The sequence below is a fragment of the Alligator sinensis genome, unplaced genomic scaffold, assembly GCF_000455745.1.
Source record: "Alligator sinensis unplaced genomic scaffold, ASM45574v1 scaffold611_2, whole genome shotgun sequence".
NCBI classification, from domain to species: domain Eukaryota; kingdom Metazoa; phylum Chordata; order Crocodylia; family Alligatoridae; genus Alligator; species Alligator sinensis.
The window spans coordinates 1462686-1484864 of record NW_005841869.1 but is presented as its reverse complement, the minus strand read 5'-3'; the positions used below and the strand labels follow the sequence as shown (position 1 = coordinate 1484864).

General features: G+C 41.9%; 1 long non-coding RNA gene across 2 annotated transcripts in view; it reads right to left on the bottom strand.

Moving 5' to 3' along the window:
• The window catches only part of LOC102384830, a 42867-nt gene extending 20912 nt beyond the window's left edge, over nt 1-21955 (bottom strand). The window contains exons 1-2 of one of the 2 annotated variants that reach the window (XR_323031.3): nt 21845-21955; nt 17360-17452 (exon numbers count right to left, since the gene is read on the bottom strand). This is a non-coding gene — a long non-coding RNA (uncharacterized LOC102384830). The remainder of the gene's footprint in view (nt 1-17359; nt 17453-21844) is intronic. The other variant, XR_323030.3, reaches the window with a different exon arrangement.
• Nucleotides 21956-22179: the final 224 nt, after the last annotated feature.

The window sequence follows — 22179 nt, the reverse complement described above, 5'->3', positions numbered from 1 at the left end:
TTCCTGCAAGGATTATAAAAGCAACACTGCACAAACACAGCTTGTGCGCACAAATGTCAAGAAATCACTTTGTTTCTCTGCCATACCTGGGAACCTGTTTCAGATGCCAGTCACCCAAGATTTATCATAATTTTTCTCCACATGCTTCAGACCCAGGGCAGACGGAAGTGCAGAAGTGATTGGCAGGCAGAGCTATTAAGCCAGGTAAGCGCAAGTCATGCCTAAAAGGCATGGAATGACTGGTGCCATCTAAAGGCTAAGAGAAAAAAAATGCATGGAAGGGAAGCAATTCTCCCATGTGTCATTGGCTTTCTGTATGCAAGATGAGTCTTGAGGGAGAGCAGCTAGCACCCTCCATAAACACTCACCCCTTTCAGTATTAGAGCTGCCAAAATACTTATTGGACAAAAAAGCACTGGACACCACAATCAGTGTTAATGCAACAAAGACCTTGCAATGTGCATCACTCTCCCACTCCAGCACAGCTCTAGCCCAGCCCTGGACATCCACAGGGTCCTAACAAACCAGTGACCACAGACACTGAGACATGACTCTTGGCTTCCCAAACTGAGTATGCATCCGAGTGTGCTTGGTCGTTCTTTTTGCAGCCGTGAGCCCCATGGCCTGGAGAACAGGAAGCTTCCTGCTCTCACCTGCCCAGACAATGCAGGTAGACGGGCAGTCAACATAGGAAGGAGCTCTCTGCTGCAAAGAAAGGGGAAAAAAAAAAAACTGAAGGAGCCAGCACTCATCTGCATTTCAGTTATGTGATGGTTTATGGTGTCTTGGTTGAAATACAGTTACAATTTTGAGCTTGGGGGATAAGAAAGTGCATTCTTGGACATTAGAGCACAGGACTGCACCAATTGTGCCTAGGTGATGGGGTCACCATCTTAGGTGCATGTGTAAAAGTGGAGAGAGGAAAAGGGACGCCTGCCGGGCATCTCTCTCTGACCACAAGGAAATGGAGAGGCGGATTCTTCTCTGAAGATTCAGTACAGTATTGAGACCCTATCAAAATCTCTAGATTGCTGGGCATTATCTAGTCTGCCAGGCTTCTGAGTGGGGGAAATCAAGGTAGCATTACTTGGTTTCAGGAAAAAGAAGAAAAAACAACGCACACACCCAATTGAACTCAGATCTTTTTGCTTGCAACTTCATATGTAAAAAAAAAAAATGAAACAGCATGATTGCCAAATAAGTTGCCACTGCCTAGCTCATTCTTATTTCTTACAATCCTGTTCCACCTGTGCAAATGCACACTCATTCTAGTTTATATCTACCAAGATGTATGCTGAAAACTGAGAGGATAGGACATAGTTAGAGAGACAGTAAAACTGTTCTTAGAAGACAGCATTATATTTCTCTGTTGTTATTTTATCTATCACCTAGTCATCAATTCTTCTTAATAACCACTTATTAGGAGCCCTAAAAAAATTCAGAATTTTTAATACCTGCGTTCAAAAAAAGCAAACAAAAAACCCCACAATGGGATAATTATTGCTTGAATGACAATTGATTTTTTAATTTATGCTTGTGCAGCATACTGAGTGTATGCCCTTAATTCATTGGCAAATTGATCCTCAATAGACACATTTAGCACTCCTCCAGTGTCCTTCTCCATCAATATATCATTTTTTTTCCTGCCGTTTTTCCTCACTTGAACAGTAGGTAATGATCATGTTCCCTCTGCTGCAGATGCCTTCTCAAAGATCATGCCCACATGAAATTGGTATTCTTCAGACAAATTCTTAGTTGGTTACTAATGTCTGGCCTGTGCTTACATCTTGACTGCACTATTGACAGATCCCAGGCAATCTATTGTATGTGGCAGGAAGCAGTCACGTCTGCTAATCTGTTCACTGTCAGAGTATTGTGCCACCTTGTAAAGCAGCATGTCTCAAACAGTACTCTCGGATTCCCAACAAACCTATCTAATTCTACCAGCCACCAAGCCTGATGTGAACAAGGCAGCCATGGCTGACTCTTACTGCTCTGTGTGCCAGGAGAGAATCTGCTACCCAAATTAATGATTTATAAATAGGACACTGTCGTTACTTTTGCACTGCTTTTTTTTTTAAGGAGCTCCAGGAGATCTATGCTCTGTCTCCGACACCTTTAACTTGAGCAGAAGAGCCAACACAGCCAAAAGGTCTTAAGAGCCCCATGTTTGAGCTGAAGAGGATTCTCACAGCCCAGACACTGGGGCAGGCAACCTTAAGGCTGCCTCCCCAGGTGCAAAGAGTGGGACAAGCACCACCATGGATGTTGTGAGCAATGCTGCCATTGAAAGGACACCCAGGGACATTGCTTTCAATCAGCCATGGCTGGCTGGATTATGCTCTAGTCACTCTAGCTCTCCTCACAGCCCAAAATTGGAAGGGCATAAAGGCATTTTAAAAGGCACTTCAGCATCCTTCCCTTGGACTGCAAGTTGTGTGTTGAAGCACTTCAAGGGGCAACAGGGACCTGTTCTATTCACCATGTGGCTCTTGCCTAACCCTGCATGAACATGACCCCTTTACCATTTGTATTACTCATCTAAATACTAACCAAATGCCAGGAGGTGGCAACAAGGTAAGCTCCACCTCTACAGTGGAATGATGTTAAGAGGAAGGTCCCTGGTTCTTCTCTCACAAGATTTGCTAGTTTGTGAAGCTACATGTCCACCTAAATGCCTAATTCTGAAAATTGAAAGCTTTTTAAAAATATTTTGCAAAAAAAAACAAAAAAAAAAAAACCAAATGTTTAGAGGGTTGCTCAATTTCAAATGTTTTTCTTTAAAACGGCTCTTCTATCGTTCAACAGTCTCTTAGGACCGTTATTTTTTACTTTCTCTTTCTGAAAGTAGAGTACATGGGGATGGGCACAAATACAAGGAATCTGAAGATTTCCCAATGAATGAGATAGTAAGACAGAGTGCATCAGAAGCAGAAAAATATTTAGTGCACCAAGATCTCCCCCTGCACCATTGTGGAAGTTCAGGCAACAGAGTTCCCTCTTATGGCCAACTTCTGCTTTTGTTAAAGTTTTGCATTACATTCTTCCCCAATTTCTTGCTTGCTCCACATAAACTATTCAGCCAGAAAGGGAACCCACTTGTTGTCACTGCAGCCAAAGTCAATGCTACTCTTTGAAAGGCTGGTAATGGAGAGCAGAAATGTGGGAAATTATCATGAAATCGGGCCATGCTGCCTAGAAAAACAGCAATATAGTTGGGCACTATATGAAAACCTCCTCTGACAATGTGCAAGTAATTCAATGCTCTAAAACAGCTGATGTTTGGAGCTATGAAACAGCAGATGGTATCATGCAGCTAATATTCTACATGAAACGCAAGTGGCTTTAGGGGCAAGCTGAAATCTGCAGGTACAAATGAAACAGAGGATGACCGCCCATGTCATGCAACAGGATTTACCAGATCCCCTTACATTTGCTTCTGTTTAGTTGGTATCATGGCTCCTTGGCTAACTAAATCAAAGTAAAATATTCCTGTCTATCTTTCTACCGCACGTCCATGAGTACAGGCTTGTGCATAGAGAAGTAGGATTAATGCAGGAATTGCACAGAGTCTCTGCACAGAAGAGATATGGGTAGGCTAATATTTCTTTCTAAAGCTACTGGTACCTGAAAGAAAGAAGCACATGAGAGAGACTAGCAGCAACAGCTGGAGGACAGATGGCTGCAGTCAATAGCCCAACAAATAATGCTCCCATCATTCCTGCGCAAAGAGCACAAAGCTTAGCAGCCCATAACACAAAGCCTAACTGCCATTAAAGCCCCACTCAGGACCAAATTAGAAGAATACAGTGACTTATAGCCTTGTACTGGCACTCTGCATATGTTCCTGGGCTGTCACCTAGGGTTTCTGTCAGGTGCTTTGAAGAGGCTGTTCAAAATCTGCACACCTGCAATATGGAAACCCTGTAAAAAAGTCCCCCTTTATTTAAAAAAAACAAACACACTCTGCATTCAAACTTTCACTTGCCAGCTTTTACTTGAAAGCACACGTGCCCTGGCAGAGATACCAAGGATGCCATGGGGATACAATGTCAAGGACTGTTTAAAAATATATTCTGGTGCATATCTTTGGGAAGAGAGCTTGAACTAAGTGTGCATGAAGGCTTTCGGTTTTTTTGTTACTATGCAATTGCAGCAGAAACACTCAAGGGTACTGGGGCCCATTAGGTGCTTGCAGCAGCGCAATTTCACAGTATAAAATAATACACTTCTTTACAAGATGTGAGGACCAGCAGGCAGACAACTGTTCAGGCCTCTTTCTTTTATTTTTACTTATTTATTTTGCAACTCTATTATACCTCAAAAGTGTGCAAATGGACTTTTTAAAAACAAGTTTCAAAGCAATTTGCTCCTGAGTGGACACCTCGTTTACAAGAACAAACCTCTGCAGCCAAGTAATAAAATCCTGAGAAATGCAGTTTATAATGGAAATGCTGGCACAACACTAACTACTTCAGCATAATGAGCCTCAATGTACACAGTCTGTTCAGCCACTTTGAGGTTATTTTTAAAACTATAGGAAAAAGAGCCAAAGAAGGATCCTATACACTAAGAAATGGAAAAACAGATCCTTTCCAACTACAAGAGGACGCTAGCTAAGGGAAGCTCAAAATGTCTTTCCATTAAGATTTAGTCCCTGGGGGGATACAAGGGAAAGTAAGCAATGACATTTCATCCATGGTTTGTATAATCCCATGTCTGCTCCAACTCCCATTTAAGTCAAAGGGAATTTTATTAACAATTTAAATTACAAACAAAAAAGAAAAGTTAACCCCTGTGGGACCAATGGTTTAGAAAGTGATAAGCCAGGGGATACCTCTGTCTCTGTAAAAGAATGTACACCAGCACCGTAGAGCAGTAGTTCTCAACCTTTTAGATTTAAGACATCCCTTGGAAAATGCCAGCTCTTAGCTTTCATTTCTTTTTTTTGGACTAAGGAAAGAACTCAAAACCCACAATGGGTCAGGGTGCTACTGATGCTATGGATTCCTATTTGAAATCTCTGGGTTTATCTTGATAGTCATATGCAGACATTTGCACACCTAACAGTGCTAGCACCGCACAGCACCCCAAAGCACCCTTAAAAGGATCCTGTTCACGCTGGTTGAGAATCACTGTCTTGGGGCATTTCTCAACCTGTGGGTCACAAGAATATATGAAAGTCATGAACAAACTTTAAAAATAGATTCTCCTTTAAAGGAGAAAATCATGAGAAGCTGTGGCTTTTCCCTTGCAGGCTGGCAGACTTCCAGCCTGCAAGGGGTTGCTTGGGGTCCCCCCTTACCCCACACATCCACCCCCTGCACCACATACTAGGGGGCTAGAGCAGAGGGCAGCAGGTCAGGAGTGACAGGCACTGGCCAATGTTTATAAATGTGTGTACAACAAAGATTGAGAACCACTGCTCCATCGTGACAGAGAACCCAAGCTCATTCACCAAAGCCAAAATGCATCCAAAGTGAAACTCATCCTGGGCACTGCAGGCTGCAGCCTGGGGACCCGATCCAAACATCACTACATATACAAAACTCCTGGCTATGAAAGCAGGCACCGAGTCTTGTGGACAAAGAGAGGAAAGATCAGGTCCCCAATCAGCTGGCCCTTGACAACAGTGGCCTCTGCCGGCCAACCACATAAGCCACATCAGCTGTTCTAATAGTGGCTCCCTTCCATTTCCTGGAAAGAATGGTTTATTTGGGAGGGTACGCCTGAATAACTCATACCTTTGTCCTCAAGTAACTGAGCCGGTCTTGCTTTTCCAGCATCATTTTGCCCCAAATCTCTCACAACTACATTCTCAACAGCTATGGAAAAATTCAGCTGCATGAAAAAGCAGCAAGTTCTTCTGACTAGTTCCCAAACTCTTTATAAAGTTCATAAACTAACCGATTGAAAAAACACACCAAAGGAAACATACTGAAACCTTCTGACAGGCCAGAATGTTTTAATAAAGGAACAGTAGTGACCGAAAGGCTTTCAGTGCAGGAGACTAGTTGCAGTGTCCCAGCCTGTGGCTTGAAAAAGCTGATCAAGATGAATGTCTACATAGAAAGTTTCTATATAGAAATGAAGGACAGAGATTACAGAGTCCTGAATTAGTAAAAACCTTGGACTGGGGATATTGGCCAGACAGTGCATCTCTCTCTTGAGGAACAAAACAAACCCCTCCAATCATCAACAAGCCCTTTATCAACGTACCAGTGACTCTGTCTGACTGCCCTAATGGGGGGTTGATTTCATTAGGTAGGATCCTACCCAGGTGAAAAAATACTATGTGGCTCCATGGGAATTTTGCTGGAGGCTATGGAGTCTATTGCAGGACTCTCAGGAGAGAAAGGGATAGCAGGCTGACTGCTTACCCCACAGCTAGCAATACCACTACTTCAGTCAGTCTGCAGATACAAAAAACAAACAAACAAACAAACACACATCATGGCTCATTAGCAGAGTGCATCGTCCAAAAATAGCATTTTTTTCCACATTTAACCCAACATACAAGCCATAGAAGAATCATTCTTTGCATCATTTGGCTGTAATGGAACAATTGCTTAACTGTATACAGCAGCGCCACACAGCAGGTTAGGGCAGGAGGCAGGTAAGAACACCGCATCCAAGTGACACTGCTGAAGTGATGTAGCGAGGCAGAGTGCAATGACCCATAAGTGGAATTTGGACACGACACAGCCCGATGGCTGATGTGGAAGTGTCATGGGATCTTTACAAGAGGCCAGGTTTGTCACTTTATACTTTAGCTAAGAGACTGTAGCTCCCTGTAGCACCAGAAACTGGCCCAAGATTCACTGAAAAAAAAAAAAAACAAAAAAAAAACCAAACTTATCTTAAATAGAAATGAAAGCATCACTTTTTAGCACTGTGGATGTCCTTTGGAAGGCTCCTACCAAACACTGACCCAGCTCAAATCTGCTTAATTTATGAAAAGACTTGAGCAGAAATAGGAGTCAGAGGTTACAAGAGAATACATTTTTGGGAGCATCTGGAGAGTACTTTATAAAATTAAATAACTTCTCTCGATTTACTTACACTTTTAAAAACAAATGAATGGAGGGGGGGAAGCACAGCACCTAGACAGATTATTCTGTTTATGCCCTAACCAAACTTTTCTCGTCATCGCATAAAGCTGCAAAGCAAAAAACAAAACAAAAACATCTTTAATTGTTATTTTAAATAAAACACCTGACTATAATCATCTTAGAATAAAGGCTTCCTGCTCAACAAGTTTGAAAATATGGCAAAAATTAGCCCCATGGAGAAACCATAAAGCAATTTACCTGTCAAGGAATTTCAAGATGCAGTTCCTTTATGGTGCAGCATCATGTGGCTTCCCCATGTTACTTCAGCTAGGAATAACAAGAACAGATGCACTGGATATTAAACTGTCTTGCTGAAACCATAGAAATAAGGGTGCAATGTTTGTTTCGTACAGCATCCTGGAAGCTGAGCAGCTGATTGCATGATAATAAGAGAACAATGCTTGCAGAGAGGCAAGCAATAAAAAGTCATGGACTAAAAAGCCATCCTGACAGCTTTAGAGAAAGCTCAATTAACAGCTCTTAGAAACAGTGCTGCATTACTTTAGATTTACTATGTACATCAATATCTCCCTTGAAAAGTTCCCTGTGACAAATCTGGTCATTTAAACATTATCTGCACCAAATTTATTTAGCCTTCTATCCAATGCTATCTTTTCAACCAAATGAGCCAGTTAAGAGGCCACAGTATTTGCTTTAATCATTTCTATTTGCCTTCCAAAGGATATCATCGCTGATACTAAAGAAACATCTCTCTCCATTTGATTACTTTCTCACCAGTTTTAATATGCAGCACAATATTACACATCATATATTTAGTGTATTCTGTCACAATTTTAATTCAAACCTTAATAACAGCTTCATCACCGTTCCTAGTTAAAGATATATATGGTGTGTGAATTTGGCAGCTGCCTCCTTCCTAAATCCTCAGTAGAATTGAGAGAGAGGTTTTAGAACATACCAGGGAAGTTTTGTGGCTAAGGAACTATGTTTGCCATTGCAAGGCAGAAAGTGCAGGCTAGCCGTTAGAGTAGGAGTGCACAACTTAAACTCTATCAAGGTGTATGTGCAAGGTACGCTTTCCCATTGAGAGCTAGTGGGACCTGCTCTAAAATAACGCAAGCCCTTAGCCCACTTGCGAGTGGGAAGCTGGATGGCACGTGCAAGCAAATGCGTTTCCCCCTCCTCTTGATGGCAGGTCCATGAAGTAAAGAGACAGAATAGGGAAGGTATGCATTGTCTGATGCCTGAAAGAACTTGCCAGACAATGTGGCCATTTTTTACCAATATCAGGACATTTGCATGCCTCTGAGTCACTTCCTGCAACAGTACCAGAGCTGTATCCCATGCCATATACTTATTACCTAGACCAGGAGGGCCAACCTGCAGAATGGATACCACAAGTGGCATGGCCAGCCTCTGTGTGTGGCATACACCAGATCAGGGAGGGAGCAGGGAGCACAGCGGCCAAGAGGGCAGGGAGCAGAAAGCAGGGCAAAAGGTCAGGCAGGGAAAGGGGGATTAGAGTGGCACCTGGAGTGGCCCCTGGGAAGGGTGCAGGGCTAATTTGTGGCACATCTGCCAAAGAGGTTGGCCCCACTGCTGCAGTCCCTGCAGACTAGTTCTCCTCAACTTACGATTATGCAGGAGTGACTTGTCCAGCCAAGGCCTTAGCCAGTGCTGTAGAATTGGCCTCAGTTAGCGAGCCATCACATCCTGCTGCTGCATCATTAGATCTACAGAATCAAGCATGTTACCTTTGAGGACGAATTGCTTCCTTGCAGATCAAATTCTCTCCTTGTCCCAAGACACTAGGACACCAGCAATAGAGGAAAAGGAATTATTATTCAAACTCTAAACCGATGGAGATTTAGAAATTGGCCAGTTTCTTACAAGATACGGGACAAAGAGAAAGGGAGAGATGAGGGAAAATGCAGTGACATGTTTCAGACCCTCAGTGACCCCACTAGGTCAGGTTTCAGACTTGTCCATACTTCCTGTTCTCACTCGTTGTACTCTTCTTCTCTTTCCCAAGAGGTGTTCCAGGGTCCCAAATGCTGCTGTACCAATTAGGCTCTCTGCCTCTTCAAAGTTCAGTTATAAACCAAAAAAAGGGAAGAAAAAGCCTTCTCCCAATTTAATAACGCAGTTAATGGTTTCAAACCCTTTGCCAGAATTTCACTTTGTCTTGCATCCTGCATTAGTATCCTGAGCTCTGAGGAGATTGGTTACATAAGTGCTCCTGGGATATTACTATAAATACAAGAAGTGTACCATAAAACACTAGAGACTTGTCTTTTTCTTCTTCCGTCCTTAAGACCCAACACTAGAACAATTTTAGTCAGCTAAGTGAATGGTCTTATAGAACTGAAGCATCATCATTATTTTACAGAAATGATGACCGTTGACACTAGATCTATTGCCATTCATGTCTACACAATGCAAGTGGTAAGTTTTCTTTTCATTGAGCCATGCCTGCCAACGCAAGTGTCCAAATCAATTGTGTTTGCATTACAAACCAAACAGGAACATACTACCAGCTTCACATAGAGTAGCAATTTAGACCACAGCAATGAAGAAACTGTTAGTTGTTTCTCAACACACATTTTTATGGTGAAAATACCTGAACTTTTGGTTTGCTCACCAGCTGTTGCCAGGACCAGAAGAGTACCCTGCAGCATTATATGTGCAGCACAGGTGATAGAATATAACATGCAGTTCCCACAGGAACCAATAGCAAAGTGAGGTCTGGATGTCAGGCAATATTTCTAAAGAAGCACAATTTAAAAAGGAAAAAGAAAAAAGTTGGAGAAGAATGACATGAGGGTGGATGCTCAGATGCTGCAGTCTTTTGTTCCAACACTAGGTGGGAAAACCCTTTCCATCAAATTTAAATTATTCTTAGATGTACGGTCCCAATTCAGGAAATAACCCCCGCCCAAGCTTGTATTTCAGCACGTTCTTAATTATAGACAGTTGTAAGTGCCTTCATGAACTGGGGCTTGGATATAACACTGGTTTTCAATTATGCTCAGTAGAAACCAAGGGATTGTAAACCAGCAAAACACAAATAGCACTGAGTTCCGCACACTTAGTCCAAACTATCCAAATCCTTTAGGTTTGCAATGCTGAATTTCAAATCTCATGAAGAGATTCTTCTAAGATGTCTATGGCTTTCTGCTTCTGGCTAGACATCACCATTATAACTCTTGATGTGTTACATTCGGACTGTAACGTTTGATCAGAGATGAAACATCTCCGGAAATTTAAACACAAGGGGCTGGGAATAAGTTTATCTAACTTTATCCAACTCTCAACACCATAACTAGCTCACATTTTGGGTCTTTTCCTTTGTATTCAAACTGCTGTCACTTGTGAAACAATGGTGTGCTTGCATCTCCGAGAGACACAAAGTACGTAGGAGAATTCCTTAACGAATATTCTGAATCTCACAATGACCTGGTCCACAAGTACCATCTCTGCAAATATACTAAGTCACCCTGAAAAATCCAAAAATGTACATAAAAAGGACAGAAGATTCTTGTGAATTAGATCCCAGGGTATTCCATGCTTGCTGGTTGCTAGCCCCATCTGTTGCTTTATCAGAAATTGGCACCAGGCAGGTGCGCAAGATTCCTTTTGTGTGAGTAAAAATAGACAGCGTACGTTAGTATTCAGATATTCTTAATTCAATATTTTTCCTCATTAGAATGAAAGTGCAAATACATATGTTATTTCATTTGCTCTGACAGTCAGTATTAGAATACTGTCAAAGATGGAAACAGCTTAGCCTCAACCAGTTCTAAACACAACCATATGCTATTTTCATAATGAAGTTATTTGTATGGCCCATGGAATTGTGAAGGAATTATCACAGCTACCATGGAGGTGCCATTGACTACCAAACAAAAACTTCATTAAGTGAGGATCAGTATTTATCACAAGCTGCTGAAGAACCCAACAGCATGCAAGGCTGAATAGATCGTACTTAATGAATTCTAAGGCTGTGAGCTGACCTTTGCCAACCGGGAGAGTTAAATCAAAAAGTGTCAAAATGTGGGTTGAAATAGCACAACAGGTAAATGAGTCACATCTTTCACCTCTGGAAACTAGGTTTCACTTATGGCAGGAAGAATACATTTGATAGTCTCATTAGCAAACTATAATCCACATCACAACTTGTGCATATCACACAATTCGGCATAATTTAACTGGGAATTTGTTCTGTAGACGCTCAAAGACTGGAATAGCATGGGATGCAACAGGTCAGAATTAAGAGGGATCAGCAGAGCTGATGGCGGGCAAGACTGGAAGGACAGAAATGCTGGGGATCAGGACTGAAACCCAGCAGAAACGCACAGCAAAAATTTGTACCTGCATGGTTATGACTGGTTGTAGCCAAAGATATTATGTCCTCACTTTCAGACAAAGTGGAAATAAACTATAGAAAGCTGACAGTGACTGTATGGAAACATGCTATGGACACACTGAGTGCTGGGTTGCTGGTTCCAGCCAGCTGTCAGCTTCAGAACTAGGTCACTAATGGTATTTCTTGAGAGTATTGTCACCTTGCATTTAGATGGCACTTTTCATCCAAAGCACTTCATTAACTATCCATTCAAAAACCACTTTGAAATATTGATTTTGCCATTGTTGTATTTATACCTTCTGTCTACCCAAATGAGAAAGGAGAGCCAGATTGTTCTCGTAGAAACCTATCAGATAGAACCTAAACTCGAGTTGCCATAGAAACAGATCATAGGTCTCTTGCTTCCTGTCTCTCTCAAAATCTGTTTATAAACTTCTAAGTTTACTGAACATCAGTCCTACAAATGCTCCAACTCATTCTGTGTTTAGTGCCTTTCTGCCACTTTGCTCTTTCACCAAGAAAAAGGGGTGAGAACATCTAAAATTGAGCTAGACTATTGTATGCCTTTTATCACCGTGGGCTTGGAGAGCCTCGCATAAATTCATTAACGTATCCTTAAACACCATTCTCCCCCCACGTTAAGGAAGTAGCAAAGAAAGGGAACTTAAGCACGGAAAAAATTAAGTGCCTTATGCCAGGCCACACACCCCTTGTCTCCCAACTCCTGACGGGCAAGGCCATCAGTCTAACGTGATGCAAGCTTTTATTCATGGTCATTTTAAACATGTTCTCCAATCAAAAAAGCTACAACACAAAAACCGAGGCACAGAGCCACTGAACTGCAACAACAAAACCTCCAGTAGGGCCCACAGTCCACAGAGCAGCACTGCATGCTTTTCTTCCAGCACTCCTATCTCCTAAAACCTGACAGCAAAGTGACAGCAGAGGGATTTAAGATGAGAAAAAGCAATTGTAAGTCTTTGCACTCGTGTGCCCCTTTTCATGCCAGGATCCCAAAGCATTCCATAAATAGTCATCTGCAAACCTCACACTGATCCTGAAGAACCAGTGGGTGTTGTTACCCCATTTGACAGTTGAGCAAACGAAGGCACAGAAAGAGAAGAGTAACTCGCAGCCATCACCATGGCCAAGGTATTGGTAGCATCCCTGCCTCCCCTGCACTTTACCTAGGCTGGTAGAGGCCAACCTTTTTAGCAGATGTATCACAAATTAGCCACCCTCCCCAAGTGCCACGCCAGTTCCCTTCCGCTGCTCAATCTGCAGCTGTGCTTTCTGCTCCCTGCTTTATCTGCTGCTGTGTCACCTGCTTCCTTCCCAATCTGCCACATACCACGCACAGAAGCTGCTCATGCCCTTTGTGGCACATGTGCCCCTCGTTGGCCACCCCTAACCTAAGCTATGCTTTCTGGCCTTTGGGGTGAGGTGGGGCGTGTTTTGTGGCTGCACTAAGGACCTTCCATCTTACACTCCTGTCTTGCACAGGGGCTTGCGTGAGAAGATAGCTTGGCCGAGTGTGGAAACTAAGAGCTCCGAGTTCCTCGCTTTTACCACTAGATCTCTTTTATACAAGTTAAAAAATAATCAATTACAAATTAATCCCCCCAGCGGGGCTATAATACTTAATGAAAGCAGATTAGGGCATCACATTTATGTGAGATTTGGGAAAACAGACCAATGTTTAGCCATGGATTCTTTATACACAGACGTATTGCACAGCTGCCACTTGGCATACATATATTTTTGAAACTTAAAACGCTTAGGCATAAACAAAGAGATTCCTTCTCCTTCGCCACATGAGCCTTTGGAGTAGCTGAGGCAGAGTGCACAACTAACCTATTATAGAACAGAATTGACCCAGAACCAGCTAAAGAGGAAAATCAATATGGTAACCTAATTATCATGATTACATGCATCCAATAAAAACCATGTGAGACAGAAATCAAGCTACACTCAAGTAATGTCTTTTTCTTTAACCTCCCTCCAACTGCGGTTGCCTGCTTTGCTGAATCATTTAAAAATCTGAGACAGACCGCGGGTCGGCGCAGTGGGAGACAGCTTCAGGGGCACTGCCTATATCTGGTGCCCCTGTCCGCTTTAAGGAAAAATGGCTACAGGTTCAGGCAGACTCCACCCCAGGTATTGTTACCAACTGGCAGAGTCAGATTTTGAGAAATGACTTTATATGCGAGCATGACAACCTGTAAAGCAAGAGGAACTTAAAGAGGTTCTAATCAATTGCTTGTTAGCATACTTTTTTGCCCCCCCTGTAAACAGCATCGGAAAACCTTAGAAACTGAAAATCCATTTGCTTTCCAAGGACATTATAGGTATCATCAAAGTTTTATGGCAACAGAAAAGGTCTTCTCACTCCTTGCTCACTAAGAAGAGACTGCTGGTTCTCAGATGATGGGGTTGGGAATTATGCCTGAATACACACAGGCGTCAAGATCTTGCATGATGTGCAGCTATTTTAAAGCGCAAAAGGGACTGACCAGTATTTGAGATACATATCTAGTAACCACTAGGTGGCATAGCTAAATAGGAAAAGGAGCCATCATCTTTTCTGTGGTTTCCTACGGAAGCCTAACCTTCAAGTGTCTAGTCTAGCAGTGCTTCCTTTACAAAAACAGAATCACTCCCTTAGAGACTCTATACCTGCCTTCCCCCGAGCTTGTCCAGAAGCCATCAGAACTATGCACAAAATTTTCTCCTTTAAGCCATCTTGGAAAATAATTAATTCAGCCTTTTGGGTGACAGGGAGAGAAGGAATACGTTGCATATTATGTGACAGATTCGTCACCCATGAGCCTGAAGAATGGAGAGAGCAGCTGATATAGTTGTGTAATGTCTCATATAACGTTTAATTTCTGCAAGGCAATAGGAAGGCTTCGTTCACCAGGATCTTTGTGCCAAGGCTGCATTTGTTAAAGTATTACTTTAGGAGCTCAGCAAAATGGTAGGGGTTTTGTCTGCAAGGGACACCCCATAATGGTATTTTCCCAGAGGGACTGCCTGCAGCAGATGTTTTGTTTAGAGAAAAAAATTCCCAAAATATGTTTCTCTTGCAAAACAAGTAACTTATGGCATAACAAATTGTGTTTGTGTTATTTTTGGAACTGTGACCCTTTTGCATGAAAAACACATCAGCACAAAATTGTCATAGTCTTGACATAGTCTAATTTACTCTATGCTCCACTCTTTGCTCTACAGCATTATAAAAAACTCTTATTATCAGAACAAGGGTCTGCAGTAATAGCTTCTGAGTAGGCCATCTTGAATCTAGATCACAAACTCCAGACCTGAGCAGTTTGAAAGCCAAGATGTGCAAGAAAGCTATTGGTAACAAAATAGCTGTCCTGTTATCAGTGAAGGTAAAATAAAGATTAAAAGTTATTCTCCAAAATAAGTAGCTCAGCCTTACCAGTAATACTACAAAGCTGCTATGCAGAAAACCCTTCTTTACCCACTACTAGTAATCTTCATATGCCTTTTAGCAAAGAGGTTAATTAGCAATAATTATCTGTTTGCATAATTACAAGAGTTAATAGCAAAGAGAAAATTCCACCACAATGTGTTAACCAGGGGTGGCCAACCTGAGGCACACATGCCACACGCGTAATAGAAAGCCTGTGTACATGGCACATGACAGACTGGGTGAGGACAGGCAGCACAGCAGCAGATAGGTCAGGGAGCAGAAGGCAGAGCAGCAGACCAGGCAGAAGTAGATCAGAGTGGTACTTGGGAAGGATGCGGGGAGAACTCATGGCACACCTGTTAACGCAGTAGGGGCTGGGGCCAACCTGTTTATATCATGTACTGTGTACTACAACTGCAAGGTATCTTCTGCTCACCTGTGTTACATCGGGTACTGTATGACATTCCCCAATACTACCATTACTTACCTGTTGGCCCTTGTTTAAACACTTGCATTGTAAAATCCTTACAGTACAGGCTGTCCTTTTGTTTTAAATTAGGAGATTGGATACGTGGATAGGATATAGCCAAGATTACGATTCTTACTCCTAGGTGGAAAGGTGTATTAATTAGGCCAACGCTAATAAATATGAACATGTGTATAATTTGAGTGAGTATTGCTAATGAAACGTTCATGAGCTTGTCTACAGGATACCAAAAAGGGAAGGAGAAAAAAAAAAAAAATTACAGGCGTCTGGAACTTTATTAGCTAAAGAGACTAAAACAAAATTAACGTGATGCTGATCCTCATAGCTGCTAACTGGCCAGCTTCCAAGAAAGAATGAGTCAGCAACACAGCAATGTTGCATATCTCCAAAGTACGGTAGGACCAAAGGTCTCTAAACAAGCCAGCTTTATTTTCACCGACTTTATTTGTTGGAAACAAGGATGAAAAGTTGGGTCGGAAAGTTGCATGTGCACAAAGACCACAGCTAAGGGTGGGGGGGGATAAATATCTACAAGAGCATGTATTCTGGACATTTCTCTAGCTGGGATATAATGTTGTAAAGTTGTTGATACTCCCTGCATCCCGGTAACAGATGTGTGGTCATTCTGCTGTGTGGCAAGTGGCCAGCTGCAAAGAGAGGTCCTCCACATCTCCTCTACCTAGTTGTGCAGGATCCCAATGCCTGTGCCACATAGCCCAGCAGAGTAAAGGCCTGAAGTGAGAGCTATAAACCCAATAAAGATGTGTGAGCATCTCCAGCACCTCAGCTATCTGTTGCAGGTGGATTCTGGTGCCCTCAAACCCAGCAAAACTATTGCTCTACCAAGTAACTTAACATGATCTCTCATTTTCATTAGTGTCTTGAGACAGGAAATAACCACTCTTTGCAGGGGGAAAGATTAAGGTAGGATGCCTGGAATCCAGGCCACATCAGAGCACATATAGACAAGGAGGAACAGCTGCAGTAGAAGTACTAGCTGCAGGCCACAGTGCACTGTTAACCAATTTGGGAGGAACATCAAGGACACCAGAGTAGTAGAAAGACAAGTATGTGTTCTCGCATGGGGAGTCTGGGCATGGAGGAAGACAGCTGAATTGTATCCAGGCTGTTACACATGCAAACATGTCTGACCCTGCTTATCTGTGTAACACACAGATAATACAGTATTCTTCAAGCAAAATAATCTTTTCATCTCTAGAGCACATTCAAGTTGGAATCAATCAATATCAAGGCTCTCTGCTAAGTTCCACTCTGAAGTAAAGAGACTTATGAAAAACCCGAGTTAGAATATGCCTGACAACACCAATTCCTCCTCCACAAAAATTTATATTTCTGCTTTGGTAGGTGTTACATGAGAGAGAGACTAAAAAGAGACAAATTGTCAGCAAAGGCTGTTTATGGGGGAGGTAATTTATGAGCTAGTTAAAAAAAGAATTTTGAGGAGATCTGAAAACAGTTTTTAAAATCATAGCAGAAAGGAAATCTAGATGGCACAAATCAAGACAGATAAGTTGACCCTGAAAAAAATTAAAACCCATGGAGTGATCCAGCTACCAGAGATGCTTCCCCCTCTCCTTTATATCAGTGGTTCTCAACCTTTTTAGACCTGAGGTGCCCCTCATTCACCTTGTTGCACCCCTTCAAAAAAATGCTAGCTCTGACTTTTCATTCTTCTTTGGACTGCAAACAAAGTACTAGAGCAATTCTTCTGTTGCAAAGAACTCAGAAAGACCACAACATGTTTTAACACTCTGCATTCCTAGTTGAAGTCTCTAGGTTTACATTGTGAATCATGCTTGCACACCTAATAGTGCTAACATTGCATGGCACCCCACAACACCCTGGAAAGAATCTCAAGGCACCCCATGGTACCATGGCACACTAGCTGAAAAAAAAAAAAAAAATCCCCCCCCGCCAAAATCACTAGTTCGCATGGCTGCGTTATATTCATGTAACAACAGTACATCAGTGTTTACCTCCATCAAGCCTGTCGGCAGATGAGAGTCCTGCTGGGAAAAGGCTAAATGGGTTCACCTGGCTCACTGGAACTAGCATAATGAACAACCCATCTAAAACAACAAAGAAGAGATATAGTTAGGTCTTGTGAAAAAGGATGCAGAGAGCAGTAGTCTGAACAGATCTGAGAGAGGAAGCTTAGATGCAGACATGCCCTGGGAGAAAGGGTGTTAGCGAGTTAGATGTTATTTTTATTACTTCTTTATTTTTTAATAAAACCAAACCCCAAGAAGCACAAGTGAGTTTTCACACCGGGAGGACTGAGTTTGGAACAAGCTGGCCAAGGTGCCTGTGCCCAGTTGTGCAATAAGTCTTTTTTTTCCCCCTGCTGCTTAATTTAAAAACAAAAAAAATCTTAGAGCAGCCAGAGAACACCTATTACACACAATAACCATTTCCTTGCGCTGGTGCTAACAAAATAATTAAAATTACTAGAACATTCGCTATTTATAAAAGGACTGCCTGAAGGTCTCTGGGCACGTAATGTACTATAAATAGGACTGTACAGTATTTAATGGAAACGGAGCAGGAAAATCAAGACAAAAAGTATTGTTATTAACACCAAAGAAGAAAAACACCTTATTCCAAGAAATACTGTATTTACAATGAAAAGAACATTTGGAACTTTAGGAATTTTCCGAATCAAAGGCCTGGGAACACGAATGGCAAAGGGCACTGGAATAGCCAAGCAATTCAATACTGGTCACACTCTCCTGGTCACAGTTATTCTACAAGGAGCATGAGCCAGTGGAAAAGCTTCCTACACATAGAGAGGGCTCAGCCAGCTAAACAGTCATGTTTAGGAAGAAGCAGAAACAAAGGTATAAACTTGCTTATCCATATATGTCCCTAGTAAAAGTGAGCAGGTGGTGAAGTACCAACCACATCATTAAGGAGAAAGGAGAGGACTTTATACAATTATATTTTGCTTTTGTAAAGCCACCTGTATTCCAGTATTTCTGAAAATCCAAAGCAGCCTGGCCCAACAGATACAAATCCTAACAGACGGTACGTAGGTACTTGAACAGTTAATACTTCTACCTCGTAAGAAGATTACCAGGTTAAAACCCTTGGTTTGTTTGTGCAGGTCCTATATTATATATTCTTCTCATGCTGGTAATTTTATGCAAAGAAATATTGCAAGTCTTCAAAAGTTTTATATTTTCCAATCCTTATATCTGCATGACTTTTGTCAGAGATCTTTAATTTCTGGCATCATTCTTTTTAGCCTGTGCTTCTCACAGCAAACACAGCACCCCCAACGGCTGGCTGTACAGCTATAGATCAGGATCTTCCAAGAGAACCAGTTCTTGGAAATAAGTTAAAGCCTTTCCTTTCTGCGGTCATCACACACACTCTCATTACATTTTGACAGGCCATAGAAACTCATCAAGGTAAAAAGTTTAAATAAAAATGCTCTATGAAACTGTGGAATTAAGATCCTTTCAACCAAATTTCTTGTGTCAACATCAAAATGAAGAAAAATCTGTCCCAAAATGGTAATCATTTCTGGCTAGATGTAGTCATTTCAGTTGGATTAATTGTTTAAAAGGATTTTTTTTTAATGTGCAATTGTTTTTTATATTCCTGTTGTCAAACAATTTTCTTTTCAGGAAAGTTGTTTGTATTCCCACAAGAAAGTTAGTTATACTCCGAATTCAAAAAAGAAAATAAATAAATAGAAGACATTACAGTATGCACATACAAGACTATATAGCATGAGCCCCATTGCCCTCAAAGTCCAAATCCTGAACTGGCTGCCATAGTAAAGCTACGTAAGGAGGTATCAAAATTGTATGTGCTAAAGAGGATATTTGCATACCTGTTGCTTTGAAAAGGAGCAGCATAGGAGAAGATAAGATAAGAGCAAAGCAGCTAGCCAGCAGTAGAGGTAGGCATGTTTCCAGTTCCTTTGGGGACAGGGCACAGCTTAGAAAGCCCTGCCCTAAGGCACTCTCCTGGGCTAAGTATGGACAGTCAAAAAGCTGGAGGTTGAATTAATTCAGTCTTTGCAGGTTAGTCCACTACAGCAAATGCTCCGTTATCCGGCACCCATGAGAAATGGGGGGTGCTAGATAACCAAATGTGCCGGTTATCTGAGAGGCGTCTTTGCCTGGTTGGGCAAAGATGCCCCTCCTGCTGCATACAGTGCACACACATCTCAGATTAACCATGCTGCCCCTCCTGCCCCTCTCCTGGTGTCAGTGTGCCGGGGGAAAGGGAGGGGGGCTCCGTGAAGGCTGCTTTCCCCTGGGCTGTGGGATTCGACAAAACCAGAAGTCCCGCTTCTGGTTTCACTTTTGCCGCGTTGACTGGCGCCAACCAGCATGCCAGTTAATAATGAAGTGCCGGTTAACGCAGCTTTTACTGTACTACATTCAATCAGGCTTATTTTAAGCCAATTTCAGCCATTTTGAAACTGGTTTATGTGCACTGAATATCTGTTTTGTTACAGGTTTAAGCCAGTTTTCGATCGCTTAAACCTGTTTGTAATGTCTGTCTCTAGCTAAACTGGTTTAAGTGATCAGAAACTGGCTTAAACCTGTAACAAAACAGACATTCAGTGCACATAAACCAGTTGCAAAATGGCTGAAATCGGTTTGAGATAAAACTTGGTTGAATGCAATATCAGACTTAACCGATTTGGCTCAAGCCAGTTTATACAATGTCTGTTCCAGACCTTTGTGTGTAACTTCTGTCCCCAGTTCCCAAAAAGAGATTTTTCCAGGGTGCAGTGTAGCGCTCACTAGATTCCTTGAACTCTATCAGTGCAAGTCAGATTAGGGCCTAACTAGCCCTCAGCAAAACAGAAACTGAGAAAAAAGCAAAAAAACAATTATTCACACAATTATAACACTGAATAAATCAGAAACATGGACTTTAAGACCCAAAGTATCTGTAAGCTACTAATAGCTCTAGAATTCTAGTAAGAATGTCACAATTTATGGACCTAGGAATTGTCACATAGTCAATGCTCATTTGCAGCAACACCTGATAACAGCAGCTACCTCTTACCAACAACATTCCTCCTGGAAACCTCTTCAGGAAACATTCCCTATAACAGCAACAGGTATAGTAGGGCAGTAACAGGGTGTTACTACCAGACAGTAACTGGGTATTACTTCATGGTCAATACTTAGCTGCAGAGACAAAAAACTTGATGGTTCAGGCTGACAGTGTTTGACACCTTCCAGTAAATAATCTTAGGGAGAAAGGATTAAGAGAGCTCTGCTAATTTACTGGCAGCGAAACAACTGGACTCTTCCCAGAGGACCTGGTAATTATTCAGGGCTGGCTGGCCTCCAGCCCTTGAAGAGGCAAGCCACCCTGGTACAGTTCCTTATTCTGAATTTTGCATGTGTAACAGTCATCTTCTTTTTAAGAGGAAAGGAAAAAACTGGAAAACCCCCAGAAGTGTAATCACCTACGATAAATCAATCAGCACACACACAAGGAACGCTAGATTGATACCTCTATTAATCCAAACAAAGGAGTAAACCCTTCCTTTGTTCAAAACTGAACTCCACTCTGACCTGAATTTTTGTTCTTCTCTCTGTTCTTTTGGTTTTCTGATTTTGGGAAAGTCCATATGGAGTTCTCACAACCAAACAGCTCATGGAGATAAGCGATGCCAGCAAACTTACAAAGTGCTTCCACTGAAAGTGGTCCTCCCTTGTTTCAGAGAACACAAACAGTTCTGAGCATATTGGTGATTTTACATGTATATGAAGATCTTGTCATGTCACTGCATCTTTCACCCTAAATAGATGTTTGAGGATGCCTGCTACATCATGCAGTCTAAAGACAAAATATTTACTCTTCTACCATAGCTGAGATCATTTAACAGCACTCAACAGACACCTTCCCAACCCTCCCTTTTCTGCAATGGCAGTCTTAAAAAAAAAGGGCTCCATGCACCATAGCTAAAGCACCTAGCACCACAGTACCTAAGAAACACACACCTTCTTGCTTCATGAACTGGACAGAGAGCCAAGCAGTGTAGTACTGAAGTGCACTTTTTAGCTTCACAGATGTTAGGTACCAAGTTGCAAACATTCACTGTAAATTGTCAGACTCCAGACTTATATCTATCTATGGAAATCTTGCCCCGGCAGTGCCTGCCTTTCCCCACCTTGTGAAAGATCATTACCCAAAAATTAACATGCATGTTTCAGCCTCAATATTTACAGACTACAGAAAATATCTGTGCCTTAACTGTGCCCCTTCATTAGCACAATACAGCTTAAAGCAATTTTTTCTTATTAAACCAGCATGAATCATATGACAGAAGTGGCTCAGAGACACAAAGATGGAAACAAAATTAATTTTAAACCAGCATGAATCATATGACAAAAGTGGCTCAGAGACACAAAGATGGAAACTACATTAATTTTAAAGGAATATGAAAACTAGGACAGAAAAAGCTATGCCCACCCCCAAGTTACCTTCCAGACTCTTCCAGAGAACTGCAAGTGCTCTACCTGCTTGTGTCACAAAACTTGGTACAGCTTCTGCAACAGGATGACCTGTTCCACCTGGGAATCACCAAGCCTTATTCAGCTAGCAAGCCTAGTTAAGACATGATCAATCACTTAATAAAAATCTAGGAAAAATATATGAGAGGAGATACAGGTGGGAAATAGACTCTTCCAGCAAACTTCTGGGCAATAAAACAGACCATGTGCTGGTGATAGATAAACTCTTTTGCCAAACTTTTATAACTAAAGAACAAAATGGAGCCCTTCAGAAGTGAGTGTTACCTGGGCAGAGGAACCCAGCC